The following is a 26,377-nucleotide window of genomic DNA, read 5'->3' as shown; positions in this document are numbered from 1 at the left end:
TTTTATTTATTATCTGAGTAAACGTATATTGACCCCACACTGGCTATTCTACTTGTTGCTCTTTACATATCTATAGTTCTACATTGTGATTTCCTATCCTGTTTGAGCACTGGTTATCCAGATTTGGTGATCCTGAAAAGTTCCTATCCGGATCAGATTGATCCAATCCGATGTTGCTTTGAAAAACTGGCTCAAGAAGTAAGCTGGATTACGTGATCACGGATCGAAAAAAAAGGATTACTAAATCCGGATCAATTTTATCCGGATTAAACCTTTTGAAAAACCGGGCCCTGGAGATCGGAAATGACGGCGGCCTTAAAAGTATGTTCGAGACAACAACTCTGCCGGTGTCATTAACTCAAACCTAGTCATTACCCAACTATATAAAATATTCTCAAACCATGAATGTCAAAAACAAAAAAACACTGGAATACAGCATGTACTGCTAGTGAATGGAGAATCTGCTGCATGTATTTGTGCACTTTACAGTCAACCACAATGCAGATTAATGTTGACTGAGGCTTTCAAAACAGCCATTATGTGTAGTACAGAGAGTAACAATGTGTTAAAATCAACTTGCTGGGAATGATTGTGGGTGTGTTGCACGAGACAGGGTCATTGTTTATTATGAAGAAACATGTTTGGATTGAGACAGACCAGAAGCTGCTGTGCTTCAATCAGCTTTTGCAAAATGTCACCCCTAAAAGAAAACAAAACAAAATAAATTAGAATTAAGGCTTTGTGTTTTATTTGTTCTGCAAGTTTGTCCTCTAGCAAAACATGTCAGTTGCTCAAAATTAAGGTGTTAATTTTTAATTTGGCAGCCTTAACACACACACACACACACACACACACACAAAATGGATCATGAACAGCAACACTGATTTTGAATTTTATAATAACTGACCGATTACTGTCCATGCATGTGGTCAGTGGTTGCCAAATGAAAGTATTTATAGTTTGCATGCCTGGTAAATCCTTATGTGGACACCAAAGTATTTCATAACAGACAGTAAAGACAATGGGGTGAGAGCTGTGCAGACAGCTTGACGTCAGCCCAGTGGATTATCTGAGATGCTCGAGATGCTTGGGGTATGGGTGAGAGGAGAGCATGATCAACACTGTCTAACGCATTAGGATCTGTAGCTAAAACAGTAGAGTCATTTATTACATTAAGAAGAGCTTGACAGAAGACGGGCAAGATTCAACCTTACAGGGCAGTTTCACCTTGTTTTCCCATTGTGCAACTATTTATTTTGACTGTAATTAACTTGGCTAAATAGTAATTCTAAATGTGATTAATGTTTAATGCTTTATGATAGACATGATTAATGCCTTAGGTACAGAATTCACTCACTAACAGTAACATATTAGAACTGCATTCAAACACAATATGCACATTTTACAGACACACAAATACACTTTCATAAACATACACAGGAGCTCATTTATATGCACACGGTATGCAACGAAGCCTTGCAGCAATCACATCACGAGGCGTCTACTGGCAGCAGACATCACACAGTGTTCAAAAAAAGGTACCCGACTCCAGGAACAATTGATGCCATTAATGAGGTGTTGTAAAATATAAGTGGTGTTAAATAGCACTGACAAACTTTATTTTCAATTTTTCACTCCTGCACTTCAATATTGCTTTTCATGTTGTACACATGTGTAAATCTACATGGAAAAACTGGACTTAAATCTTAAAATGAGACAAGTCTTGTTTTCCCCAGTCATCCCTCTTCCTTGTTCTTCTCCTTTGTCTCGTTGATTTGGTGAGAAGACTGCTGACTCAACACGTCTAACGGTTCAATACACCGACAGATGCAAGGCTGATGAAGCTTATTAAGCAGCTGGCCAGGAGTGAAGCCACTTTAGTTCACATTCAGTTCATTAGCAGACTTGTTCACTTTTAAACAAACAAATAATGAGAACCTCTCAACATTCAGTTTTTCCATAATCTCCATTAATTTTATCAATATCATTTTGCTCAGTTCCCACCTCAGTGTCCAAGCTGCCATGGACACAGTGGCTCTGTAAAAACATTAACTATGAAACGGGAATAATGACGTGACATTTTCCGTGTACATCTGAGGCTGAAATGTTCACCTTATAAACTGAAGTTGTATGATGTGACCTTTTGCTTTTGGCATAAAGCCGAGTTTGTTGTTCTATCAATAAAAGCTGTCAGAGCTGCCTGCCTGTGAAGCCTGAGGTACAGTAATACTTATGATAATGCTCGTCTCTATCCCATGGCCCGTCTTTGTTTCACTCCCTCCATCTCATTTTGCTGCCCTCTGCTTTGTTATTAAGACTAATCTTAGCCTTAGCAACAAATCTTATGTTTCCACAATGAGCTTATACGGTGTTACATATGCAAAGAGAGGCCTGATATTAAAATTCTCTGCTGCAGATGGGCTGGAGGGAAGATCACATGGTATATAGCTTCAACAATACCATGTTGATTCATATGATTCATATTTTAAAATGTTAGATTTATATTTGGGGCAGCATGGTGGCTGCCGCCTCACATTAAGAAGGTTCTGGGTTCGAGCCCTGGCCGATCCAGTCCCTTTCTGTGTGGAGTGTGTGCCAGTGATTCCCTGTGCAGGCACATTCCCAGACATGCAGTAACCTCAGGCCCTGTATTGTCTCCACATCCTTAATCCATGTAATACTAAAGTCTCGCTAGAGTTTGCAAGATGTGTGTAAACCGAGTTGCTTCTGCATAGAAATACTAGAACATACGCACACCTCATTTTTTGAGCTTTGGGTCACGTCTAAGATGATTCACCGTTGTAACTTTGTAGACAAGTCAGAAAACAATAGCAGCCATGGGCCCTTTAACTACTTAAAATGATCAAATCTTATTTCATTGTAGAGGTGCGTATAGCACATTGTTTCACTCGTGCTCACATGTTGACGGATCCATCTGTGAATAGCCCACCTCACCCGGAACATGCACGGAATCAAAAAGATCATGCATAGGAGGAAGGACTGTTTTTGGCACAGAGAAATCTGCAGGCTGAGTCAATCCAGCTGCTGATAAGAGGGAGATGAATGGAACCAACTATACACCTACCCAAGCCTCCGTTCATGCATTGCACTAGTAATCCCCGTTTCCACTATGAACACTTATTAATGAACAGAGTAAGAGCATCACTTGGAAAAGCACAGCAAATTATTCAGCATTAAAAGCTCTTAATCACTTTTTCAGTTATTTGACACAAAGTCTATGTATTCTGTTTAGTTTTATTTTTAATCGAGTATGTGGTCATTAAAATATTCTTACAACATTGACATTATTATTATTATTTTTACAGTCATTTCAGAAAAGTGTGGGTGTGAAGACTTGTCAACTACCATGACAGCTAAAACCTTCAGAAGAAAACACTGCACAACAAACACACTGTCCACCACAGCTTTCTTCATATTGGATTCAAGTTGCCTGTGTAGAACTAAGAGTGAACACAAACCATGAATTGCTCATACATCAACTTTAGAACAAGGTCAGCAGCAAGAACACCACCTTCTCTATGTAATGACCTTAAACACTGTAAAAGGCTTTAACATGACTGTAGATTCATTTTACATTTGTGTATTTATCGATTTTGCTCCCAATTCCCATTTATACTGATGAATTAAAACTTTGTGTTGATGAATTACAAACTTTTAATAAGTGCAAAATCTGTTTTTGTTTCTTTGACAAATTATTCCACTCTTATCTCGTATATGGTGGAATATTGGCACATGGAACAGTAAACAGGGTGGTTCATGACTTAGTAATGAAATGAAACTCAACAGGAAATTGAATCGGAAGCTCTTGCCCCACTCTGAACTAGATTACGAAAGGATGACAAAGTGTGTGTGTGCCTGCTCAACTATGCATGCAATTGCGCATGTGTGTCTGGTTGATTAGGTCCTGGTGCTAATGCATTTATAACCATTTGCCTGCACAGCCATCGATCACAGCCAGCATACGCAAAATTAAGAGTAGACGTTAGAAGTGCTTGTGTGCACGTGTGCTGGTGCATCCCCATGCCTTTACCATTTTGTGTTTGTGTGCTTGCTCGTGTGTGTGTGTAACCTTTAATGAGTGCACTTAGTATTGTGTTTGGCTAAGTGAGGGAGAAAGACGTAACATTTATCCATTAACAGCATCTCTTCTCTTTTCCTAATCCATGTGTTTGCCCATTACTTCACCTCACACCGCTGGCTGCATTTTGTTTGAGTGGTAGGAAAGGTCTTTACACACAAAGAAACAGTGATAAATGATACAAAATAGCAAAGTTTTCAGAGGCAAAATTAAAAGCAACACTATCAAATGAAAATATGCATTATAAAACATTGAGAGAGGGAGTCAAAGTAAGGCAGTGCAACGGCAGACAGAACGAGGAACAGTGAAAGACTGATAGATACAGATAGAGAGGGGGTATTAAACTGTGTTTTAGACAAGTGGATAGGGGCCAAAGGACCATCAGCTTCTGATTCTCTGACAGGATCACTGATGGCTCAGTCCAACTCCATTTTATTCCAACTACCACAGAAGGTTTCTCATCATCTAAGGCGGCACACGTGGCCATACACAGTCTAACACTAGTTGTTCAAAAAGATAACATACTGGGACATTTAACAGGTTACCAAGTGGTACAGTGACTATACAGCCATGAAGCCGATCACAGGCTACTGTGGGCTCCTCCCCTTAAACCCAACTAACTGGCCCAACACGTGGTTGTGGTAGTGATAGAGAAATACAACCAGCTTCTCACACACCGTTTACTGAGGCCGAGGACCTCCACCATGGCTGTGAACACTGGCCCAAAAGCCATGCATTTGTTTTTTAAAGTCTGTTTTGATTAACTGTGGTAGTAGCATCCTCCCTGACCCTTAGCCTGTTTGGACAGCTAGAACAACCAGATTTAAGCTACAAATGCTGCTTCAGAGCAGATGTGATCTCTCTCGCTATAAAGAGTTGTTCCCTGTGACTGTGATTAGCGTTACTAGATGTCCCCTTCCTTGTGAGGGTTAAAACAGTTTGTCCAGTGGCAGATCTCTGGTCACTTAGTTGTATTTGAAGTCATCCATCTGTGCCTAATTAGATGGCCTCTCAGTCTGGCTGCTGGAGGAATTCCCATTACAAAAGGAATAGAACAGAGGAGATGCTAAGAGGAGAGACTACCCAGAGGAAGAAAGGTTGTGTACATTTGTTTGCAAACATGCGCAGCTGAGCATGTAGGTATGTGTTTATGTTGAGAGAATGGATTCAGTTAAGCTTAGAAAGCTACTGGCCTTAGTGTTGGTGCAGGTGGTTCTGTATGTGAAGATGTCTGCGGCATGAGAGGAGTGAGGATAAGCTAGAGAACACATCCTGGGGAGGAAGAGGAAGGGAAAGATGGGAGTTTATACTGTGTTCATAAAAAGATCACATGAATGACTGAAGATCTTTACTCCTCTGGAGCCATCTCAGTGCCATCTCTTGTTGGAATGAGCTAACTGCTCACTGTTGAAAGCTTTGCCATGGGCAGTGTAAAGTTACGTAGACCAGAGTCTCATTCATGCAGTAAATTAAAAAATAATCAAACTGGTGGAGTGATGGGCAACAAGTTACCACAGAGGAATAATGTAATGACATTGTTAATTGTGGCCCATGTTGATGTGCAGCATTTACAAACAGCACTGTGTTCTGTGTCTAAAAATGATCTGGAAAAGGAGAATTACACTGAATAAATGAACACTATGAAAAATACCTTTAGCCTACCTGTGTGTAAAGCAGGCAGGGATAAGGGCGACATGTCACTTAACAGAGCTGCTGAAATCTGGCAAACATCCCACATAAAGACATTTATTTAGGTGTTGACCTTGGGGATTCAGCCAAGACTTGGAGAGGCGGAAACAACACAAGAGCTTTTTATTCAGATAAGCCTCTCTCTTGCTCCCTGTCCTTTTCATACTGTGTATAACGCTATGAAGTACTACTGGGTGATTTTTCACCACTCCAACTGGAATAATAACTCTGCCTACTTTTCAGTGAAAAACACCCCTAATTACCACAACCTTGCAGTGAAAAAGGGCAAACTTCTTACTCTGGCAACTTTCATACTGAGTAGCTCTTGACTTAGTTGTGCACATGAATCTGCATCTTTATTTACTTGTAATGCATTGATTCTTCAGTCTTTCTGTTTTTAATCTTCTATTACCTGCTTCAGTATTTTGTATGGGAGGTACTTTTCTACAAAACCCCCCGATTCTAACGTCTGATTCTTAAACAGACACGTTGCCAGGTTATAAAAAGCTCCCTTTCCTAAATAGTACTATATTGTAACAGTCATTTATTTCTCCACAGTCATATCACAGCATTCCCTACATGAACAAGATCCCAAAGATGTATCCCTTTTATTTTTTTAAGTGGGCATTTTATAATAAATACTTTGGTTCCACTTTTGAATTAAGCAGATAAAAGTCATGGCTGGACAAAAGGTCATACTGCTGCAATGTTTAGTGATCATAGTCACACATGGCAACTTAGCATGCTGACATTCCTAAACGCCAATAAATACAGTCAGCATTTTTGCAAAGGACTGTAGAACTTTGAAGCCAGAATTTGTCAAAAACACTGAACAATCCTCTGCCCAGGATTTTTCTTGTCAAGTAATTTAGCATTAATGGTAGTAGAGGTGGTCCTCTAGTGTTGCCTTCCACTGCCCCGTGAACAATGAAAAAGCCATTCTCAGATTTGTTTTTGTGCAGAGTTATTTATCACAGAGCTGCTGGGGACCGCACAGTTGGAGACAGTTGTTACATCTCACTGTCCCTCCATTTCTCTCCACATCCCTTTCTTTCAATTTTCTGTCCTCTATTTCTCCTCAATGCTGGCTGGGAACATCATGCCCCACTGGTGCTAAAAGATTCTTAGTTGAAACAGGACCAACTTTCATGCAGTCTGTCTGATGATGCTAAAATTTCGTTTTGCTCATCCGTTCACATTAGTCAAACTAAGCACTCTGGAGTTCAAATAAAATCTTCCAAACATGCCACCCACTGACTTGCTTTCACTTCCTTCCCCTTTACATCTCTCAATCCATCTTTTCTCTGCTTGCTGTCTGGCTAATAATAACCTACCACAGTGGGCTCATTACACCATCAAAAAGGGTCTCCGTGAAAACACTGATCACTGTGCTGGAGACAGAGCTCAGCTTTGATTCCTGTTAACACCCACATAAAAAGAAAAAGCTGAGAAAAACAAGAAAACAGTTTAGAGATTGTTCTTTAACAGGAAATTTGTGCTGTCTTTGAATTCTGATCAATACTACATAATTAAATGTGCCAAAGAATAGGAGGCTCAGTATACTGGTAGAAGGTTTACCCGTTATTTGGCCCCAAGGAGGGGGGTGTCAGGCCATGCTAGCTAGTCTTCAGAGCCCCACAAGAAGCTGATTGGCATTTTGTCATCTACTTTATTCCCTTTTTATTCACTCTACTGTTTCTGCTATTCCAAGATGTCAGTTTTATTCTAATAATAAAGGCATCTTTCAAGTCTGACAGCTGTGTGATACTGGAGCCTGGCTGAGTGAAGCCTGTTGACAGAACCAGGGTTGAAGTCCTTTTTCTTCATCCATCATCCACAATTGTATTTATAAGGACTTCTGTAACACACCCTCACAACTTTATCATAGCTGCCACAAAATCAGAATTCAGAAGTGTGGCAAAGAAACCTAATGGCGATAAAACAAACGGGGAATGGCTCGGACAGAAAAACAGGGACAATGACGTAGACGGGAGCTGATTGCTGAAGTCCACAAGAACTGGATCAGCTGGGATTTAAAGGATGTGTCTCCTAGAAGGCAAGCATTAAATAGCCTAAAGCAAACAGAAGAAGAACTCGTTTATAGAGAAACAATTGGATTAGGTAAATGATAAGACTAGTAATAATAAAAACAGCATTTATATAGCACTTTACAACTCAGAAGGGCCCAAAGTACTGCGCAGTATAGACATATCTATCGACTAAAACAATACTAAACAGTCAACAAGATAATCATAGAACATAAGACATGTAGACAATGCCATTTAGAGGCAGATAAAAAACAGATTAAAGATCAAAAGCCTTTAAAAAGGTGCGTTTTTAATGTGGATTTAAAAACCGCTAGCTCGGTGATAGACCGAATCTCAAGCGGTAGCGAGTTCCAGAGTCTGGGGCCATAAACAGCAAACGTGTGGTCACCCCATTTTTTTGGATCAGAAAACTAGGAGAGACTAGTAGACTAGGAAAGTGAATAAACAAAGACTGAACAAAGGGCAGACAGGCTGATGACAGAAAAGATAAGTTGCAAAACAGGCTGGGTGGCTCCAGGGGAGGCTAACTGGATGATCTTTATAGTAGTAGGGATCCTGATAAACGAGAGCTCCATAGACCTACAGGAAGTTGGTCTCTGGAGAATGACAACCTCTAAAGACTGAGGCACAGCCAGTGACATATTCCAAATATGGAGCCAATCTTCACAAAGCAAAAACATGTGTGGGGTTGGTCCACTAGACTACAGTGGCCATGCTCACTAGGAACAGATACTTTACATCACCTATAGTATCACATTGTTCTTTTATACATTTGCAGCAATGTACTGAGGAACAATGGCATACAGCATATCTGACTGAATTAACAAGTGAGCTTTTTTAATCTCATCATGATACTGTACATTACTGAACATGCATGCTAGTCAGATGCATCTGGTGAGAAGTAAACAGATTGAACTGGCCTTACCCTTCAAAATACCAGGTTGATAAATTCTCTTGCCAGTTCCAATGACAGACTAACTTGCCATCTATTTTGACCACACAAACAGTGACTAAAAGAGGACAGACACTGTCGAGATGATAGCCTCTTAAGTTTTAACACCCTTCGCTTTTTGATCTTTCTCTCCCACTGAAATTCAGGCAGACAAGTGGAAATCAGTCTGAGGGTTACCAATTATCAAACTGAAATGGCTCTCAAAAGAAGTGTGCCAGTGTTTGACATGACAAGCACGCGCACACACACACGCCCTAAAATGATCTGAACAACAACAACCGTTCACTGGCATTTACCCATACACACAGAGGAAAGAAATAAAGGCAACCACAAGTAAAGAAGATTTTAAAGAAAGGAGGATAAACAACTGCATGGACAAACTGCTCATATCTAAGAAATTACACATAAAAACACAAACATTAAAAATAACTAGCTATATAATGAGATGAACAAGATCCTCTGAATCTCTGGCCTCTAATTAAGTGAAGCACCGATGTTCATGACATTTAACCACAGGTATGGTTTTTCCAATCACGAGACAAACAGAGGCAGTACCATAACAGCTTGTTTTTCTTACATCTGTGCAGGGATGTCCCTGTGGGGCCAGCCATCAGTCAAACACAGGTTGGAGGTGCTGTACTCAAAAACTACTCTGAAAGACTTTCAGTAATGTGCGATTGGGGGGAAAGCTTCATTTTTTTTTGTTGCCAAGGACATAAATACAATCTCTCCCAAGCCACCACTCACCTGTCACTTGTGGCATGTTTAGTTCAGCCAAAGATTCTTGCTAGCAGTTTGTTGGCATCCTGTGACAAGATCAGGCAGTTCAAGAAGAGCCAAAAGAGCTGACAATGACAAGGATTATTCTTTAGGTTTTAACATCAATACTGTTCATTTAAAGTTCAATAAAAGCACAATGTCTTCAAAGTCAGTAATCATGTTAATCATGATCTCAATAATGACCATTACAATCATGATTATGATTTTTGCAATAACTGAGTAGCCCTAAAATTTGGATGACAAACTCATTTTCCACCGTTTCTTCCCTCGTTAACTGCATGAGCTGCACTAAAACACAGTAAGAAGAAAAACTTTGGTTTTGGTTCTGTGCCCTTAGTGTAGGTACGTAGCTCTGGATGAAAGCATCAATTAAACACCTGATTCGTCAAATGGAAATGTCTACAGCAAATAACTGATTGCACAGGCGAATCGCTATCTCCATGTCTGCGTTATTATTACACCACAGAACCGTTCTATTATGCATGAGTGTGATTATGCTTTAGCAGATTACAAGCTGACCCCATTGCCTTTGCTTTACCTGCAGTGTAATTTGGATTCGGGAGAGTCGGGATGTAATGTTTCCACCATCAATCTCTCTGTTGTCTGGGGATCGAATGCGTCGGCTCTTAATGACGTCCTGATATCGTTGCAAAACAGAACGGGACAACAACTAGATGAAAATGCTTATTTCCCTTGCTGACAACAAAACCAGTACAAATGTATCCAACCACCCCCTGCCTCCTTCCCCACATCCTGATAATGTTTCAAGTGAAAATGGAGTTACATACTGCAGCAGGATGCATTTCAAATGAATTCCGACTGACTGCATGCCGACTGGACATGGCAGCATAGAAATGACCACTGCTCAAGCCCTCTCTGAGCAAGCTTGTATTTTAGGCCCCTGGATGTCTCTATTCAGTGTCCTCAAAGCACACACACACAAAACCCTTCCCTTTTTGGTTTAAATTCTTGCAGAGGATATCTTCTGACACCAAGTAGCTGTTAAAGAACTTTAAAGGAGGAAACCTTTACCTTAAAATTCTTTATAATTCAATATATATTTTCATCATATTACTCATTCTCCCCTTTTCTCAGGGCTTTATCACAGTTAGCTCTCCATTCTCCCAACTTGTTTTCTCATTAGCACTTTTGCCACTTAAGGCCCTTTTCCATTCCCTGGTACTGGCTCAGCTCACTTTTGGTACCAGGTGCTCCCCCCTCCAGGTGCAGCCAATCATCACAGCGACACCACAGTGATGTCGTCAGCAGCCGACACAGTAACAGTGCAGGACATGGAAGATGTGCTGGTCTTGATATATGGGCATTTTTAATTAGTACAGTAACTACAGTAAAGTAGCAGTTAGCATTAAATAGCCTTGCTTTTAAAAATGGCACTTTATTTCAGTACATCTTTCACATTGATGTGATATCTCTGACCCGTCACTAGTCTGTAGTGTTCACACGTCACCATTTGTTATCCCTTCTGCTCATTTGGAACCTCGATGGAGGGAATACCAAAAGTAATAACAGGTGCTATCCCCAACATCTGACTGATAGAAAAAGAAGATGAGTTGATTTGAGACGGTACCAGGCAGTGGAAAAGGGGGCTTTTAAGACCCAGGCTCCAGTTTCAGACACAGACACATGCGCTCACTCTCTCCTCATCCATGTTGAAGATCAAAAGGCCAATCTCTGTCCTTTTTCTCTCTCAAGTGTCTTTAATGTGGAAAAACCAGAGCATAAAACGCACACACAGGGCAATCAGATCAAAAGTCCAACGTCCAGCCTGCTCCGTTTGTCTGATCCAGCATCAAACAGTCACATGTTGACAGAACAAGGCTAGGTTAGAATGTTAATCAGATATTCAAGGACGGCAACACTGCAAAACATCTTCTATAATAATGTGCTTCTAGCTGTGGAAACAGACTCACTGTTCTGAGCTGTATTATGAATGTGAAAATATGGCTGCATATGGGCGGCTATGTGTCGTACCCACACCTTTGTTCTTAAAGATAAAAATGGGACTGTTGTATTCTGGGAACAATACTAACAAATACTACATTGGAAAGTTAGTCAAGCATCCAAACATATGGTTGGTGCTGTGGAAAAAAAATTAACTCACCCATTTAAATTGCATCGAGACAAAGTTATTCATTAATTAAGGGCACGGAGGCTTTGAGTGACATGTGGGATGGTCCCAACCTAGGTGGCTGGCTGCTAGCTGTCTAGGAAGCTCCACTCACGCACCGCCTCTTTGCCCATTTGTGGATTAGACCTAGCAGGCAGAGTGACGTACCACTAATGTGGTGCTGGCTGCAGATTTCACAGCCACTCTTCAGAAAACCAATGGGTAACGTCTCGGTGGGGTTGTCATTTTTATATACAGTCAATTGTCTGAACTGAGAGCCCAAAAGGAGCTGTGGCTGCTGAGAGTTGAGCAGTGTCACCAATACATCAAAGACAACTCTTATACGAATACAAAGGGGGAAAAAAAAGCTAGTAAAAGTTCTGGGTCTACTGAATAACATCTTGTGGATAAAATCTTACCATGGTGACCACACGGACACTGGACGTTATCAAAGCAATATCAATTTTGCCATTTGATCAATGTGTGTGAAGATCTCTGAACCAAAGAGCTGGATGAACAAACTGATCGACGACAGGCTGATACTGCCATCCCTGGGCCCACTGCATGCAGGAAAGAGAATGACGCAGCCAGGGGTTGCAAGAAATTGTTTCACATTTAGAAATACCTCAAGTCACTATTAAGATGTCAAAGTTCCCTAATCATTCTTGAGGAAAAGTAGATGTACTGCACATTAGTGGAAACTCCAGGTTTCTAGGGCCTTTGTGACTACCTGGCTAGGTGCCAACTGTCATGATGGTTATGTCCACTACAGCCTGGTGTCCCCTGTCTTCCAAATAATTGTCAGGGACAGCCTGGTAATTCTGAAGGTAATAGCAGAGCGGTCCTCGGCTAATGGTTTCCTACCCAGGAAATGAGACTTTGGAACCACCATGACAAGATGACTGACAGCTGATTAGAGCACAGACAGAGAGAGGATGAGAAAGAGAAGGGTACGCAAACAGAGAACGCAAGAGGAAAGAGAAGGGAGGGGCATAGCCAAAAGAGAGGGGACAGCAAAAAGTGACTAGATGGGAAGAAGAAAGATGACAGGAAGGAAAGGGAGAAATTGAAACTTTAGTAACATGGCTCAATCTAAACATGTCTGCTGCAGTGCCATCCAGTCCAAGAAAGTTACTGTTCAATAAACTTTCACTCAACATAAGGAAGAACTGTTACATTATGACTGCTGGCCTTAAGTTGTAATAAAATGCTATTCTCCGTCACACTGCCATGCCTGTGACAGTGATAAAGAAAGGTTTCCTTTGACAAGTGGTGGAGCAGAGGATTGTTGAAAAAAGATGTAATGGTTGAAAGTCATACAGCTCCTAACAAATACAATATGTACTGTACACAGTGAATGTCCAGGTCTAGCAATTATCAGTGTTTACAAACCACTGAAACAAAAATATAGGGACAGAGGCTCTTACCACACAGTAACTGCCATACATTTTAGAGTAATAAACACTCCATTCATCTGAAGACAACCTTAATTCGTAATGCTTTAAACCTGTTGCAGACATCCTACCTGTGGCTCATATTCTGGCCACCCTAATGAGACACTTGTTTGAATCCTGCAGTCATCCCACCTTGAAGCTTACATGTTTATTCCTTCTTAGTATCTCTGCTGATGGTCCCCGACAGACTAAATGCCAATCAGAGGGTTTTATTCAGGTGCTGAAGGTTAAGGCTGTGAAATCACATGCTCTGACACCCCTGATGTAGCAGCTCAGGAAGCTCAACCTGCCCCAGGAGCTGCTGAAACAGTTCAGCACAGGAATCCGAGTCTGTTCTCTGCATCTCCATCACTGTCTGGGTTGGCTCAGCAACCAAACAGGACAGGAACAGACTCCAACAGACAGTAGAAAAGACTGGTGTCAGCCTGACCTCGATGGAGGACAAAGATTTCTGCAGACCCCCCTCACACCCTGGACACAAACTGTTTTCTGGATGGCGCTACAGGTCACTGTACGCCAAGACAACCAGACAAGGACGGTTTGTTCCCCAGTGCCATCACTCTCATGAACAGCTAATCCATGTTTGTCTGCATAACAGAAAACAGACAACTCCACCCAGTGCCATCACTGGTAAATATAACCACCATACATAACATACTGAAGGCCCTTCTTTCATACTGTATACATCTTCATTAGAGACTGTCTCATTTTTCTTGACTTACAAAAGCACATGGAGAGCAACTGCGCTGGAGTCCAATTCCTTGTGTGTTCAACATACTTGGTCAAAGCCGATTCTGACCGTATAGTGATTATAGTGACCAGCAAAGCCTCCTAGTAAAGACAATGATGGTGTTGCAATGTGCTCACTTTAGACCTTTCTTCATGATAGAAGACCTTTCCTTTCAGTCCTCCTTGGTTACTATATTAATGTGTTAATAATACTGTAATGTTTGTGTATTTTGGCCTTTGAAATGGACTGATTTTGATTTAAGCTCTCATGCTACAGCAGGAAGTCCCTTATAGCTACTGGGCAGTATCGTCTGAACACTCCATGACAAAAGAGGGGATTTTCTCGGGATTGCTTCAGTGAGCAAACACCATTACTGCTGGGACATCATTCGAAGGCAACAGATGGAATAGCATTACAGTAAGTCACACTACAAGGGTTGAAATGAGTAAGCCTGTTGTAGCCATGATTGGGGCTTGATTGCTTTTGTTCCCAGAGCAAAGGAAATGATAGTGTGAAGCAGTTGTACATCATACAAGAAAATCAAATATGGTTGCTTCCAGATGAAATTCTGTTTGCAACAAGAAGTCAAGTCTTCAGGAACAAACATGATGATTCTCAGAATGACCATCATCTGAATAAGTAGGATTGGTTTTGCCAGTATAACAGTCTTCACAAAGCCAGTTTGACAAGCACACACAATAATCCAGGTTTTATTAAGGATTTGGATTGTGTATTTAAGATTGCCTTTGTGTTCATAAGGCCTCCTTTCTTTAGCCATCTTTCATATTTGCACCTTTGAAGATAAAGTAGTGAGTCACAGGTGAGACGACACATTTTATTGTTTCGGTATCATACAGCTTCTGTTTGTCACCGATTGTCATTTTCTCTCTATTCTTACTTTTGAAGCCAACTCCGTTGCGGCCTTCTTCCTTGGTTTCTCACTCTGTCCAATTATTATATGTACGTATTTTCCCATTTCTTGGTTTCTTTACTCCTTTGTATCTTTGCCTTCTATCAGTACAGACAACATATGTTGCTCGTTTCCTTGTCTTTTTCCTTTTCACGCTTTTGCCATCTCTGTTCTCGCCCTTGCTTTTTCAGTTATTCTGTGCTAAAATGAAAAGATCACTCATCTGCCGTTTGTTGTCTTCACTGAGTTTTTCCTCTGGTTCTTTGCCACATGCTGCTAATCTGACGGCTTGGGTCAAACGAAGTGACCCGCCACGCATTGCTAATGTGCTCCCAGGGAATCAGTTAAATTATGCTCACTGCGGGGGTGAAAGCATACATAACAGTGGCATTGAACTCCTCAAGGTTATGCAGTATTTAGCCCTACAGCTTCCAGCTGTTTACAGAAGATGAAGCATGTTTTGCCAAACTGACATGCACATGTCCTTTTAGTTTGCCTGTGTTGGTCATGAGACTGGCTGAGGGTGAACATCATAGTTGTTGGCCTCCAGTAAGATACAGGAAAGCTACAACATGGTGTGTTGGCAGGCACCCAGCTGTCAAATAACATATTAAAGACATGTTTTGTTTTGGAAAAATGACCACTTGTACACACATTAGCATATATTCTACCAAAAATGATAGAAATCACTTTTGGGAACAGCAGAGTTTGTGCAAGAAGTCATGGAAGAGTCATGAAGGAACATTTTAAACACTGGGACATTTGAATGTTAAATTTGAAATATAAGAGCAGCCTTTTCAGAAGCAGCTATTTTAAGTTATCTGCTGTAAAACTTCGGTCATTTCCAGTTATATGGTCTTTTCTCAGAGGACAGCAGAGATTGATCTGCATTTCTCTAGCCAATCACATGCATCAGGCCGCACTGATAATCACAATCACATACTCAAGTCTCTGTGTGTGATTATACATTCCTTTTTACATCTCTGTGAATGTCTGAATATATGAAAGTGTGTGCGCAGCTGTGCAATTACCGCTAATGTTAAGTGTGGCGAGGGCTGTCAGGTGTACTTTAGCTATAGCTCAGAGCCCAGTGATGAGTTCTCCACAGTGGCTGGAGGGGTCACGATCCCATTATATCCAGGTCACACAGTGACAGAGTTTACGGCAGTCAAAGTCTTGTTGTGGTCTGATTGTGTATTTAATAGGTTACATACATTGTGTGCATGCCTGTACTGTAGATGTGAAACAGCAGAGATAGAGGAAAAGACAAACTAAACAGTGAAGCTGAATTGGTTTTAAACTATCACTTTTAAATGCACTGGCAAATTTATTTTTTATTTTATTTTAAATGGGGAAAAAAATTTGAAGAGTGGCTTACAGCTCTGATGAACCTGAACTGTTTAGCTTCCAAACTACATGCTGCAAACTACATACTGCAAACTACATACGTTATTTTCAATCTCTTTATCTCGACCCCAAAACACAAAGCTTTTAACACACTTGGCATGTAGAGACTCAAACTTAGCAAATTCAGGGAGTTTTAAGGGCACCGCACGCAGGCGGTGTGTGATGCACATCAAAACACCCACAACCGTTATTTTCAATGAAAGCCCACACACACCAGCAGTGAACCAACGCACATCATTGCGGTTTGACGTGCACCAACATGTCATTATATACTATTGTCCTACTTTCCTGGGGTCGACACACATCAAAAACAAAATATTGAAGTACTTACCACGCTCTGAATTCACGCCGCTCCCAGTGCATGTGTTAACGGTTGTCACGTGATGCACAACAACACTGTGGTCTTCATGCAGTGCCCCTTACATACTATAGATCAGCAGCTAAGTCAAACTTGAGTCCTTCTTTACATTCCCTTGGGGTGTAGTACATTAAATAAACAATCTTGTTCATAAACCTGATTTCACTTCTGAGCAGGCTAAACATTAACAAAACCACAAAAAAGGAACCAAGTGAGAACTTTCTTAAAACAAGCTTCACGTGGTTCTTATCAAACCAGGAAATGTCACTGTGCTTCGTGGAACAGTGTCATATTACCTCTCAACTATCAGGGACCAAAACTTAGTAATAGGAGAAATTAAAAATATAAACGTTCAAGGACTTAATGTGAGTAAATATAGCATCAACCAAGAATCCAGGCTAATTAAAATATATTAGGACTCCTATCATTAAGGGACTTGCATCATCTCTCACTTGGGGCTTGTTCAAGGGGACATTTGTGTTTTCAGTTCCCTTCCCTGAGACACTGTTTTAAAACAGAAGAGCAGGTTAGAGGTTTTGTTACTTCAGAGAATCGTCTCAACAGAACTCAGAGGGAAGAGGAGGTGGGCCTTAAACAGAAACTAAACCTCTCTTCTTGTCCGTCTCCTTCTACCCTGTGTTGCTATCAATCCTCCATGCTGTGGACTCAGTTGAGTTACTGAACATGTGTCAGTCAATTTTGTTGCCAGAATACAACAACACACATTCTCAAGTTCATAACCAATGCAGCTACTTTAACAAAGCTGTATCTGGACAGACTTTAGCTATGTAGAAATAAAGATATATGCATTGATGTCACACAGAACGATTAGTATTTGATATTTTTCCTGTTGATTGGCTTTTCAACCAAAATTACTTTGAATGTACAACACTTCTGATATCACTGTCACACTGAAGCAACAACCTATTAAACCAGTAGTCCTGTATTTATAGCAGTGTTTGCTGATAGATCGGTAAAGTCAAGCAGGCTTTCTGTAACATCCACTATGTCAACATGCAGTGTAGAAAGCACTGCAACAACAGGCCATAGAATAATCCAATAATAGCAGACCTGTGCTCAGTAACCAGTACTGTGCACGGCCCATTAACCTCACTCGACGTGGGAGCCAGGCTCCCACTGTCATTTGTCCTGCCAGAGGTTTCACTTCTCTTCCAGATTTAGCACCAAGCTAGTCACATACAGTATGATTTAAATGTAATGCATTTGTAATGGAAATGAAAACATGAGTATCCTATGGCAAAACAAAGCCATGAACATGTGGACTGGTATGTGCCGTGATCAATAAACCAAGCAGGAAACCTCTAGAAGCAGTCCAGACACATTTGTAAGAATTTAAGCCAAAAAATAAAAGCAAATGTTAAACAGGAATACTTTGCCAGGTCTACATCTAATCTCAATAAATAATTTCTAGGCGCAGTCAGCATAAACAATCATTTAGCTTTACTTTACATTCTCGTACAGTAATCAAAGATATGAAGTCAACAACATCCTTTTATACATCAAAGAGTGAACATTTTCATTCAACATATGTTAAACACATTTCCTGTTTCTCTGTTCCAATTCCAACCCCTGGAATGCAACCTCTTCCCAGACATTTTGCAGCCAGCTGGATGACTCTGCTGCTTCTAGTTTGAAAGCATTCAGAATGTATCTTGCACAGGTGAAAATTTTTTACCCCCACCTCCTTTCCAGTATTTGAGTGTGGGTCCATTTCAACTCGTTTCAGTTGTTGCAAACTTTGAGTAGTCTGATGGCGAGAGCCAGAGACATTCCTTTTTTTTTTGTTAAAACAGTACATAAAAGCCTTAATTTATTCTGACCATCCCTTCCTTTGACAGCTATTTGTATTCATAAAGGATAAAGCAAAAACAACGTTACAAGATAAGCGTTTAACCCTTTGTGAGAGAGATTCATATTTCTGAAAGGAAATGTGGGGGAACAGCCACAATATTAGTAACATCTTTACTCCTTGATGCTTTTCCCTTTGGTCAAAACATGAGTTTCTTAAGAACACATTTTGGAATTACTAGGTTTTCTTTACCCCATTTTTAAATATGATTGTAATTTGTCATAATTGGTAACGTTAGGGCTTTGTGCACTGGATTATCCTCAATATACTGATGAACTTTTGGGAATGATTTCTGGCCTGAATGGGTTTGTATAAATGGAAATAAAGTGAATGTAGCAGCATGCAGTAATTAGAGATATCCCTGTAAGACACCGACAGGCAGCTTACATTACTCATCTCAAAGTATTCTCACATTCCCTTCCACATAAGTCTTAATTTTCATACCAGGTCTAAGGGAAGGGGGAGAATGAGAAAACAGACTTCAGTATGCCTCTGAACAGAAACTGAGATGACAAGGGAAAAACAAGCAGAGGCAGATGAGACCAGTGAGAGACATGAGCAGGCAGAGTGAGAGCGAAACCAACTGGTGGCAAAAGTACACACTGGCACAGAAAAACAGAGTGCCAGACAGATGGAAAAATAGGCAGGCATACTTAAGCAGACTGAGCTCACAGATTTATATTTACACATCTAGTGTAGACCATAATGTCATCAAGTTCTGTGCTCTGTCCAGAGGTTCCTCAGTCTTATACTGCCATCTAGTGAGGGCAGTGATCTTAATCACTGTGTGCTTCACTTCAAACTACCAAGAAAATCAGCTAAACAGTGCTGAAACCGGATAGTAGAAATGTATTTGTATGAGCAGCAGGAGGATGAAGGACCAGTTTCTTAATTCAGAATGAAAACATATTCAAACAAAAAAAAAAATGAGCTCAAGGAACTTTACAAGTCATGACCACTCTTGTTGTGAAGTTAAACTGGTGTAAGAAGTTACAGTTGTCTTCAGCTGTACACGGTGAGGCTGGCAGCATAGTCCAAATATATCAAAACCAAATTAGCAAGCTTCAGCGGTCTAAATGGCAGGTTTACAACCGAAGCAGTGCAACACATGTAGGCTAATGAGCCGAATCTGTTCACTGCCCACAGTACGCCATTAACTGCAGCTAGTGAAGAGTATCATGTGAGTGCCCATGGTTTTTCCACTTTTGATTTACTTTCAAGTAAAAGATGGTTAATAACTTTACAAATGGATCTGCTCCACTGTAAATTGCATTTTTCATATAAAAGTGATAAGAATATCAGCATAAAAATGGTCAATTTGAAGCTTCAGCCAACCATTACACCGGAGGTACCCTACCACCTCTCAGGTATTTTGTCACTACAACCACCATTACTCGAGCTTGTTGACTGGCAAAGCTCACACGTGCATGTCTCCCCAAGAGAATGGTTGACGTTACTGTCGTACAAGTCCAGAAAAGCGCTGGCACAGGTGTTTGGCAGCTTAGGAAGTACTAATCTCAATTTTGCAATTCAGGCACTTTTCACATTGTTTAAAATCTAATTAAATACATCGCCCAGTACTAATGTAATCATATGAGAAAAGACTTGCTTGTGAAGCAATTATCAACCAGGGGTGTAAAGATAAACTGAATTGGAAAAACCACAGATTCAAACCAAATGTGTTTAAAGAGACCGTCTAAAATTAATATGGATATCAAACTGATCACTTTTCCGTTACTTCTCACCGTGCTCCACTCCAGCATGTGCACACACAATCTCCTGCGGGTGTTCAAACACTTATCGTTGGCCGGTCAAGGAAACACACCACACAGACAGTACTAGTTTTAGAAGCTACCTCAGAGTGCAGAACATGCAGCACTTGTGTTGAGTAACCTATAACACATCCTCACAAGTAGAAAGGTTACCAAGGTGACTCACTGAACCAATGTAGAGTACAGTTTAGCTGCGAGAGTAGTCCGCTTGAGCCAAGCAACAATGCTAGTGTTTGCAGCCAACATTGTGTTCAGTGTAGATAAGGTGAAACACCAGCAGGATGTTCACTAGTGTCCACTGTTAGAAAGAAGACACGTTTTATCTATTTTGCTGCTTGAAAACTAAACCGCTTTTAGGAAAAACCAACTCTACTTTTATAACCTTAAACAATACTTTAATGTATATTCTTTAAAATAAAAGCTAAAGTAAAATTTACTATCCAAATTGATTCACACTATTACAAATTTTGGAGCATCATTTTTGCATCGTGGACCATGTATCGAGATGCGTATCAAACTGTGTGAGGGGGAGATGCACACTCCTAATAACAATTTTGTATTTTTATATCTAATAAAACATTTGGCAAAATTGAAAGTCAAGTAATTTGTATCGCCATAAAATGGCACCTTGAGACAGCGAACCTTACACCTCTGTTGTCTCTCTAGGATTTAGAACTGTCAGTTGTTCAGTGAGTCTAATTCACACGGGTCAGTTTTCTGTCACAGCATGCATGTGTGCAGAATGGGGGGCACTGTGTGTGTGTGTTACCGAGTATCAGCATGTGTGGACATGCTTCTCATTCCATCTATGACAGCTCTCAGCTGTCCTCCTGTCTGCCTCCCTGTCTCTCTTCTCCTCTGTAGCACTCCTCCTTTCTCCTCCACCTACTCATTACATTTCTCAGTCATTCTTAAAATAGAAGCTTCCAAGTGTGTGAGAAATGATGAGTGATGATTTGTATGTATTTAAACACACATACCCCCACACACGCTCCCAGCTGTCTCTCATGCCTTGGAAGTGTGGGAGGGGGATGGAGAAACCAGAGCTCAGAGTTCGCATACTGGTCGATCCACCTACCCACTACTCACTCCAACTCCAAACTGTTGAACGGATGTTGGAGATTCAGAAATACTGAATATGAACCAAACCAAAGTCCATATTTTGCTGGCATGGATTCTCTGTGTACTTACTGGTGAGTCTTTCGTGTTTGTGTGCGTGTGTTTGTGTGCGCTAGAATCACAGATCCTGAAAACGTCCCAGAAGCAAATGTAGTCTTGTGCCTGGAAGCCATTCATTTGAATGGAGCAAGATTTTCAAAATAAGGCTAAATATTTCAAAAGTATGAAGTTTAGAAAACTTCTGAATAGAAGCATGAATGTCCTTAAAGACCTGAACATTTTGATAGCTGAAAGTATGCTGAAGTAGAATTTCCCTGTTCATTTGAATGGGGCAAAATTTTCAAAATAAAGCTAAATATTTTAAAAAGTGTGAGGTTTAGGAAGGTTCTGAAGAGAACAATTAAAGTCCTTGAAGACCTGAACATTTTAATAGCGGAAATAGCTGAAAGTTTGTTGAAGAATAATTTCCCTAATAATTTGAATGGGGCAATTTTTTTCAAAATAAAGCTAAATATTTTAAAAGTATGAAGTTTAGAAAACGTCTGAATAGAAGCATGAATGTCCTTGAAGAGCTGAAATTCTTACTTCTGCATACCTTCAGCTATCAAAATGTTCAGGTCTTTAAGAACATTCATGCTTCTATTCAGAAGTTTTCTAAACTTCATACTTTTGAAATATTTAGCTTTATTTTGAAAATCTTGCCCCATTCAAATGAATGGGAAAATTTTACTTCAGCATAATTTCAGCTATCAGAATGTTCAGCTCTTCAAGGACATTCGTGCTTCTCTTCAGGATTTTTCTAATCTTCATACTTTTAAAATATTTACCTTTTTTTTTTTAATCTTGCTCCATTCAAATGAATGGGAAAATTCTACTTCCGCATAATTTCAGCTATCAAAATGTTCAGGACTTCAAGGACATTCATGCTTCTGTTCAGAATTTTTCTAAACTTAAAACTTTTAAAATATTTAGCTTTATCTCTTCAGGATATTTGTAAACCTACTAACTTTGAAATATTTAGCTTTATTTTGAAAATCTTGCCCCATTCAAATGAATGGCAAAATTCTACTTCAGCATACTTTCAGCTATTAAAATGTTCAGGACTTCAAGGACATTCATGCTTCTATTCAGAATTTTTCTAAACTTCATACTTTTAAAATATTTAACTTTATTTTGAAAATTTTGCTCCATTCAAATGAATGGGAAAATTCAACCTAAGCATAATGTCAGCTATGCAAGTTTTGAGCTCTTCAAGGACATTCATGCTTCTATTCAGAATTTTCCTAAATTTCATACTTTTAAAATATTTAGCTTTATTTTGAAAATCTTGCCCCATTCAAATGAATGGAGAAATTCTAATTCTGCATACTTTCAGCTAGCAAAACCATTCATTTAAATGTTCAGCATTTTCAGGGCAATCTTTCAGCACTCTGCATCCATATGCATTTTCTTCAGAAAATGCAATTCTCTAGTTATACATGAACTGCTATTTTGCACTGATGTTTAACTACCATCCAGTACAGAAAAACGTATTTAAGAACTATAATAGACAAGAAAACAGTGCAGCAAGAGATGTGGCCATCATCCCTGACACAATGCAGTGGCCAAAATAAGCTAACTAAAGTGTTCCCATTCTTTTTGTTTGTGGCAAATGAGCATCATGCAGAAATAGCAGTGGACAGTAGGCAATAACTGACAGGTCCAAGTGGCTCCTCTATCCTGCCTGCCTTCTATTTTTGTGCTTGCGGTCAGATCAAAGCCTGCAAGTGCAGGACAACAAACAGGGAGAAGGCAACCAGCTACAGAGAGACAATGGCAGATGGCCAGAGAAATGAACATGCGCACTGTACACAGCCTCACCAGATTCCTCATTTATATTTTTGAGAGAACCCAAAGTCTGAAGGAAACTAAAAGCCAACAAACTGCTTGCTTGTATGTTTCTTGTTGTCTAAATGAAACAAGATCCTAGCCTTCTTGGCTCAGACCGAGTGCAGATTGCCAGCAGGTGCCAGAAATAACACGCAAGGGTTGTATCGTGAGTCACGACCTGGCTGCTGTGCTCATCTGTCAGGTCACTTTACATTGTATGATGTGCTTATGATTACATGTATAAAGGTGATGCAATAGTCCACTTGTAGTACAAAGTTAAACTATGACAATAACAGCGCCTCCACATGCCAGGGGGAGAAAATTACAACCAAGTCAAGTAAGAGTGGTGACAAACCTACTGGCCACTGTGAAGACAGCGGGGGTGATCTCACAAAAGATAAGGCCATTGTTTTAGGTGAACATAATTCATGGTCTCTCTCAATGTTTTCACTTTACAACAGGTTCAAGGACCCAAGTATTTTAGAGAAGGGGTGATGTCAAATTTTGTAAAAATCAGGAAATGCATCAACTCCGTTTCAATCAATTTAATTTATATTGTTGCTCTCCCGGGACTGACACCTCCTCCGCCGTCACCTCCATGATACAGATGTGTCCACTTGAGCAACCCAGGTACTTTTAACAGTATAGTTTATAATATAACAAGCTATGTGCTACAAACCTATTTTAATTACAGCTAATATACATTCTATGATGAATACACCTGCTTAGAGCTAAATTTAAATTATAGGCTATAACACCCTTACAACCAGTCCCAAGTGTTTAGCGAGTACTGACCAAATAATATATTTAGCTATAGGTTTTAATTATTAAATATGAATATTGTTAAGTATTGGGTTCACAATTTCAATATTGATCAGGCTCTGTAGGTCCACACTCCTACAACAACATATTAAAGCTCAGGTAAAACCAAAACGTTACTGGTTCCACAAGGTACACTACTCAGCTTATTGTTAGTAAAGCAGCTTGAGGTTTATACTGCCAATATCTAGTCTACCAGTACATACTGTAGATGCTGTGATACAGAGATGTTCAGACAATAACCTGCAGGGATTTTTCCACAGACAAAAGGTCAACATGCAGCACGGTATAGATTTTTTTTTTTTTTTTGCAATTAGTTAAACTGAGCAGCAATGAAGGCTGCTATTTCTGCCACACATTGAACACTGTAAAACTACCAAAAGTTCTTTACTTTTCAAATTAACCTAAACAAATCATGTTCATGCTCAAGTCCCATTACCTGAAATGACACATGAACACTTGTGGGTCAGTGTCAATACACTAGTAACCCTTCACAGCCTGCAAAGTCAGATAGTTGCTTACTCATAATCAACCTAATTTAATTAATGAATGTTCTTTTCTGTACTGCTGAGCACTTGCTGATGAGAAACCAACAAGTGAAGCAGGTCTAGGCTAGACTAGGCCACAGTACATGTTTATTTTGCATGTCACATTAGCACAAGGGATAATAAAGCATGCTTTAAACAAATGGTCTGTTGGCTGGAAACACCATTTGCATGAAGAGATGTTAAATGCAGTGGTGTTTTGAACTAACTGATCCAGACTTACTGTCAAGTGGATTGGCCAGGGCTGGTTTTCCAAACTCCCTCTCAGCACTCAGATTAGGTTTGTCTTAAAGACTTGATAATGATTAGACAACTCACGGGGCACACAGCGCAGTCTTTTCACCAGTATGAAATGCCAGTCATTCAACTGCATCTGCCTGTCCCTACCTTGCTCTAGTCAGATAATCCCTCTCTTCCTGGGTAAGGGTTTCAGGTTGCTTGATGTTTGCCAAGGAAAAGTTTGGTGAATGAATCACAGTTAAATGCAAACTGCTGGCGTCCCTCTCACTACAGCTGTGATTTCAGTTCCGGTGTGGGGCCACAGGTGTCAGCTGGGTATGGCAATGTGTCATACTCACCATGTACCTCAGCCAAACTGAGCTTCAACTAAAATTTGTAATAAGCACATGAACTACCGCTTGCCTTCCACATGAAACATACATTACCCTCATTAATTCCAAGTTTGAAGATTACCTTAAATTTCCCCTACTCACCCACATTTGGGGGAAAAAAGTCTAACTGAAGATTTTGTTTTATGCCTGCATGTCCTACAGGTCCAGTATTCTGCACAGAAGACGAGACCCGTCTGGTGAAAATGCTGTTTACTGGTTACAACAAGGTGGTTCGGCCTGTTAACAACTACCGTGACGTTGTATATGTCACGGTGGGACTGCAGCTAATACAGCTCATCAGTGTGGTAAGAGAGAGAAAGAGTTTGCACAAGCCAAGGCAAATTACTTAAAGTATCAGAACCTTGTGCTGACAATTTCACTTGAGGCATTTAGACTTTTATATAAAGAAATGAATAACGTGTTGTCAGTAACTCTTCTCCTTTGCACTACATCTGTGCTATAAAACGGCTTATAAAAAACCATTTTCAGAAATGCACTACACTGATGTTGTAATACATGGCACAAAAATCCAATCAACGCAGCAGTAGACAAGACTGTCGAACAGCAAAAATGTCCCTCCATACAACGTTGTGGCAGTCCCCGTTATGAATATCTTTGGAAGACCTAGATTCAGAAGTGCATACAGCCAAAAGGTTTGATCTGAAATATTGGGTTCTTATATTCATTTATGGCAAAACACCCTATTCATTGAGAAAATGGTCACAACTGGTCACTAGTGTTGCTTTCGTCAACAATCATGACTAAATATCGTCGTCAACGAACCTTTATCGCGTTACGAAAACGAGACGAGACGCAACAAAAATGCTGGTCATGTGACGATGACTATAATTAAATGTATAATGCAATATTGTTGAGGATAAAAAACGAGACGAAATGTTATAACGTTATTTCGTCTCGTTTAGTCGTGTTGTTATTTGCAGTATTTGTTTCCTGTGTCTCACTTCAGGGGCCGCATCAGGTCGCACTGCGCAAACGCAGGTGACGTCACTTCCTTAACCCCCACTCGTGGCATTATTGAGAAGACGACAACAAACAAAGTTAAGTCTGACACAGAGAAAGAGATCGATGGCCGGCCAGCCGGGGTTTGTCATTGGGAGAAAAAGAAGAAACGACATTTGGAAAAACTTTAATTACATAGAAGTGGAAAAGAAAACGGAATGTGTTGTGGAAAAAGATGGGGAGAAATGTGGCCACAA

At 40.2% G+C, this 26,377-nt stretch overlaps 1 long non-coding RNA gene across 2 annotated transcripts in view; it reads right to left on the bottom strand.

Annotated features, from left to right (window-relative positions):
• Positions 1-3,279: 3,279 nt before the first annotated feature.
• The window catches only part of LOC109961035 (uncharacterized), a 25,742-nt gene continuing 2,644 nt past the window's right edge, over positions 3,280-26,377 (bottom strand). For both annotated transcript variants that reach the window (XR_002275084.1, XR_002275083.1), the window contains exons 3-5: positions 10,107-10,205; positions 9,536-9,633; positions 3,280-7,837 (exon numbers count right to left, since the gene is read on the bottom strand). This is a non-coding gene — a long non-coding RNA (uncharacterized LOC109961035). The remainder of the gene's footprint in view (positions 7,838-9,535; positions 9,634-10,106; positions 10,206-26,377) is intronic.

The sequence above is a fragment of the Monopterus albus genome, unplaced genomic scaffold (assembly GCF_001952655.1).
Source record: "Monopterus albus unplaced genomic scaffold, M_albus_1.0 scaffold52.1, whole genome shotgun sequence".
NCBI lineage: Eukaryota > Metazoa > Chordata > Actinopteri > Synbranchiformes > Synbranchidae > Monopterus > Monopterus albus.
Note: the sequence above shows the minus strand (reverse complement) of the source record. Positions and strands in the feature narration are given on the sequence as shown.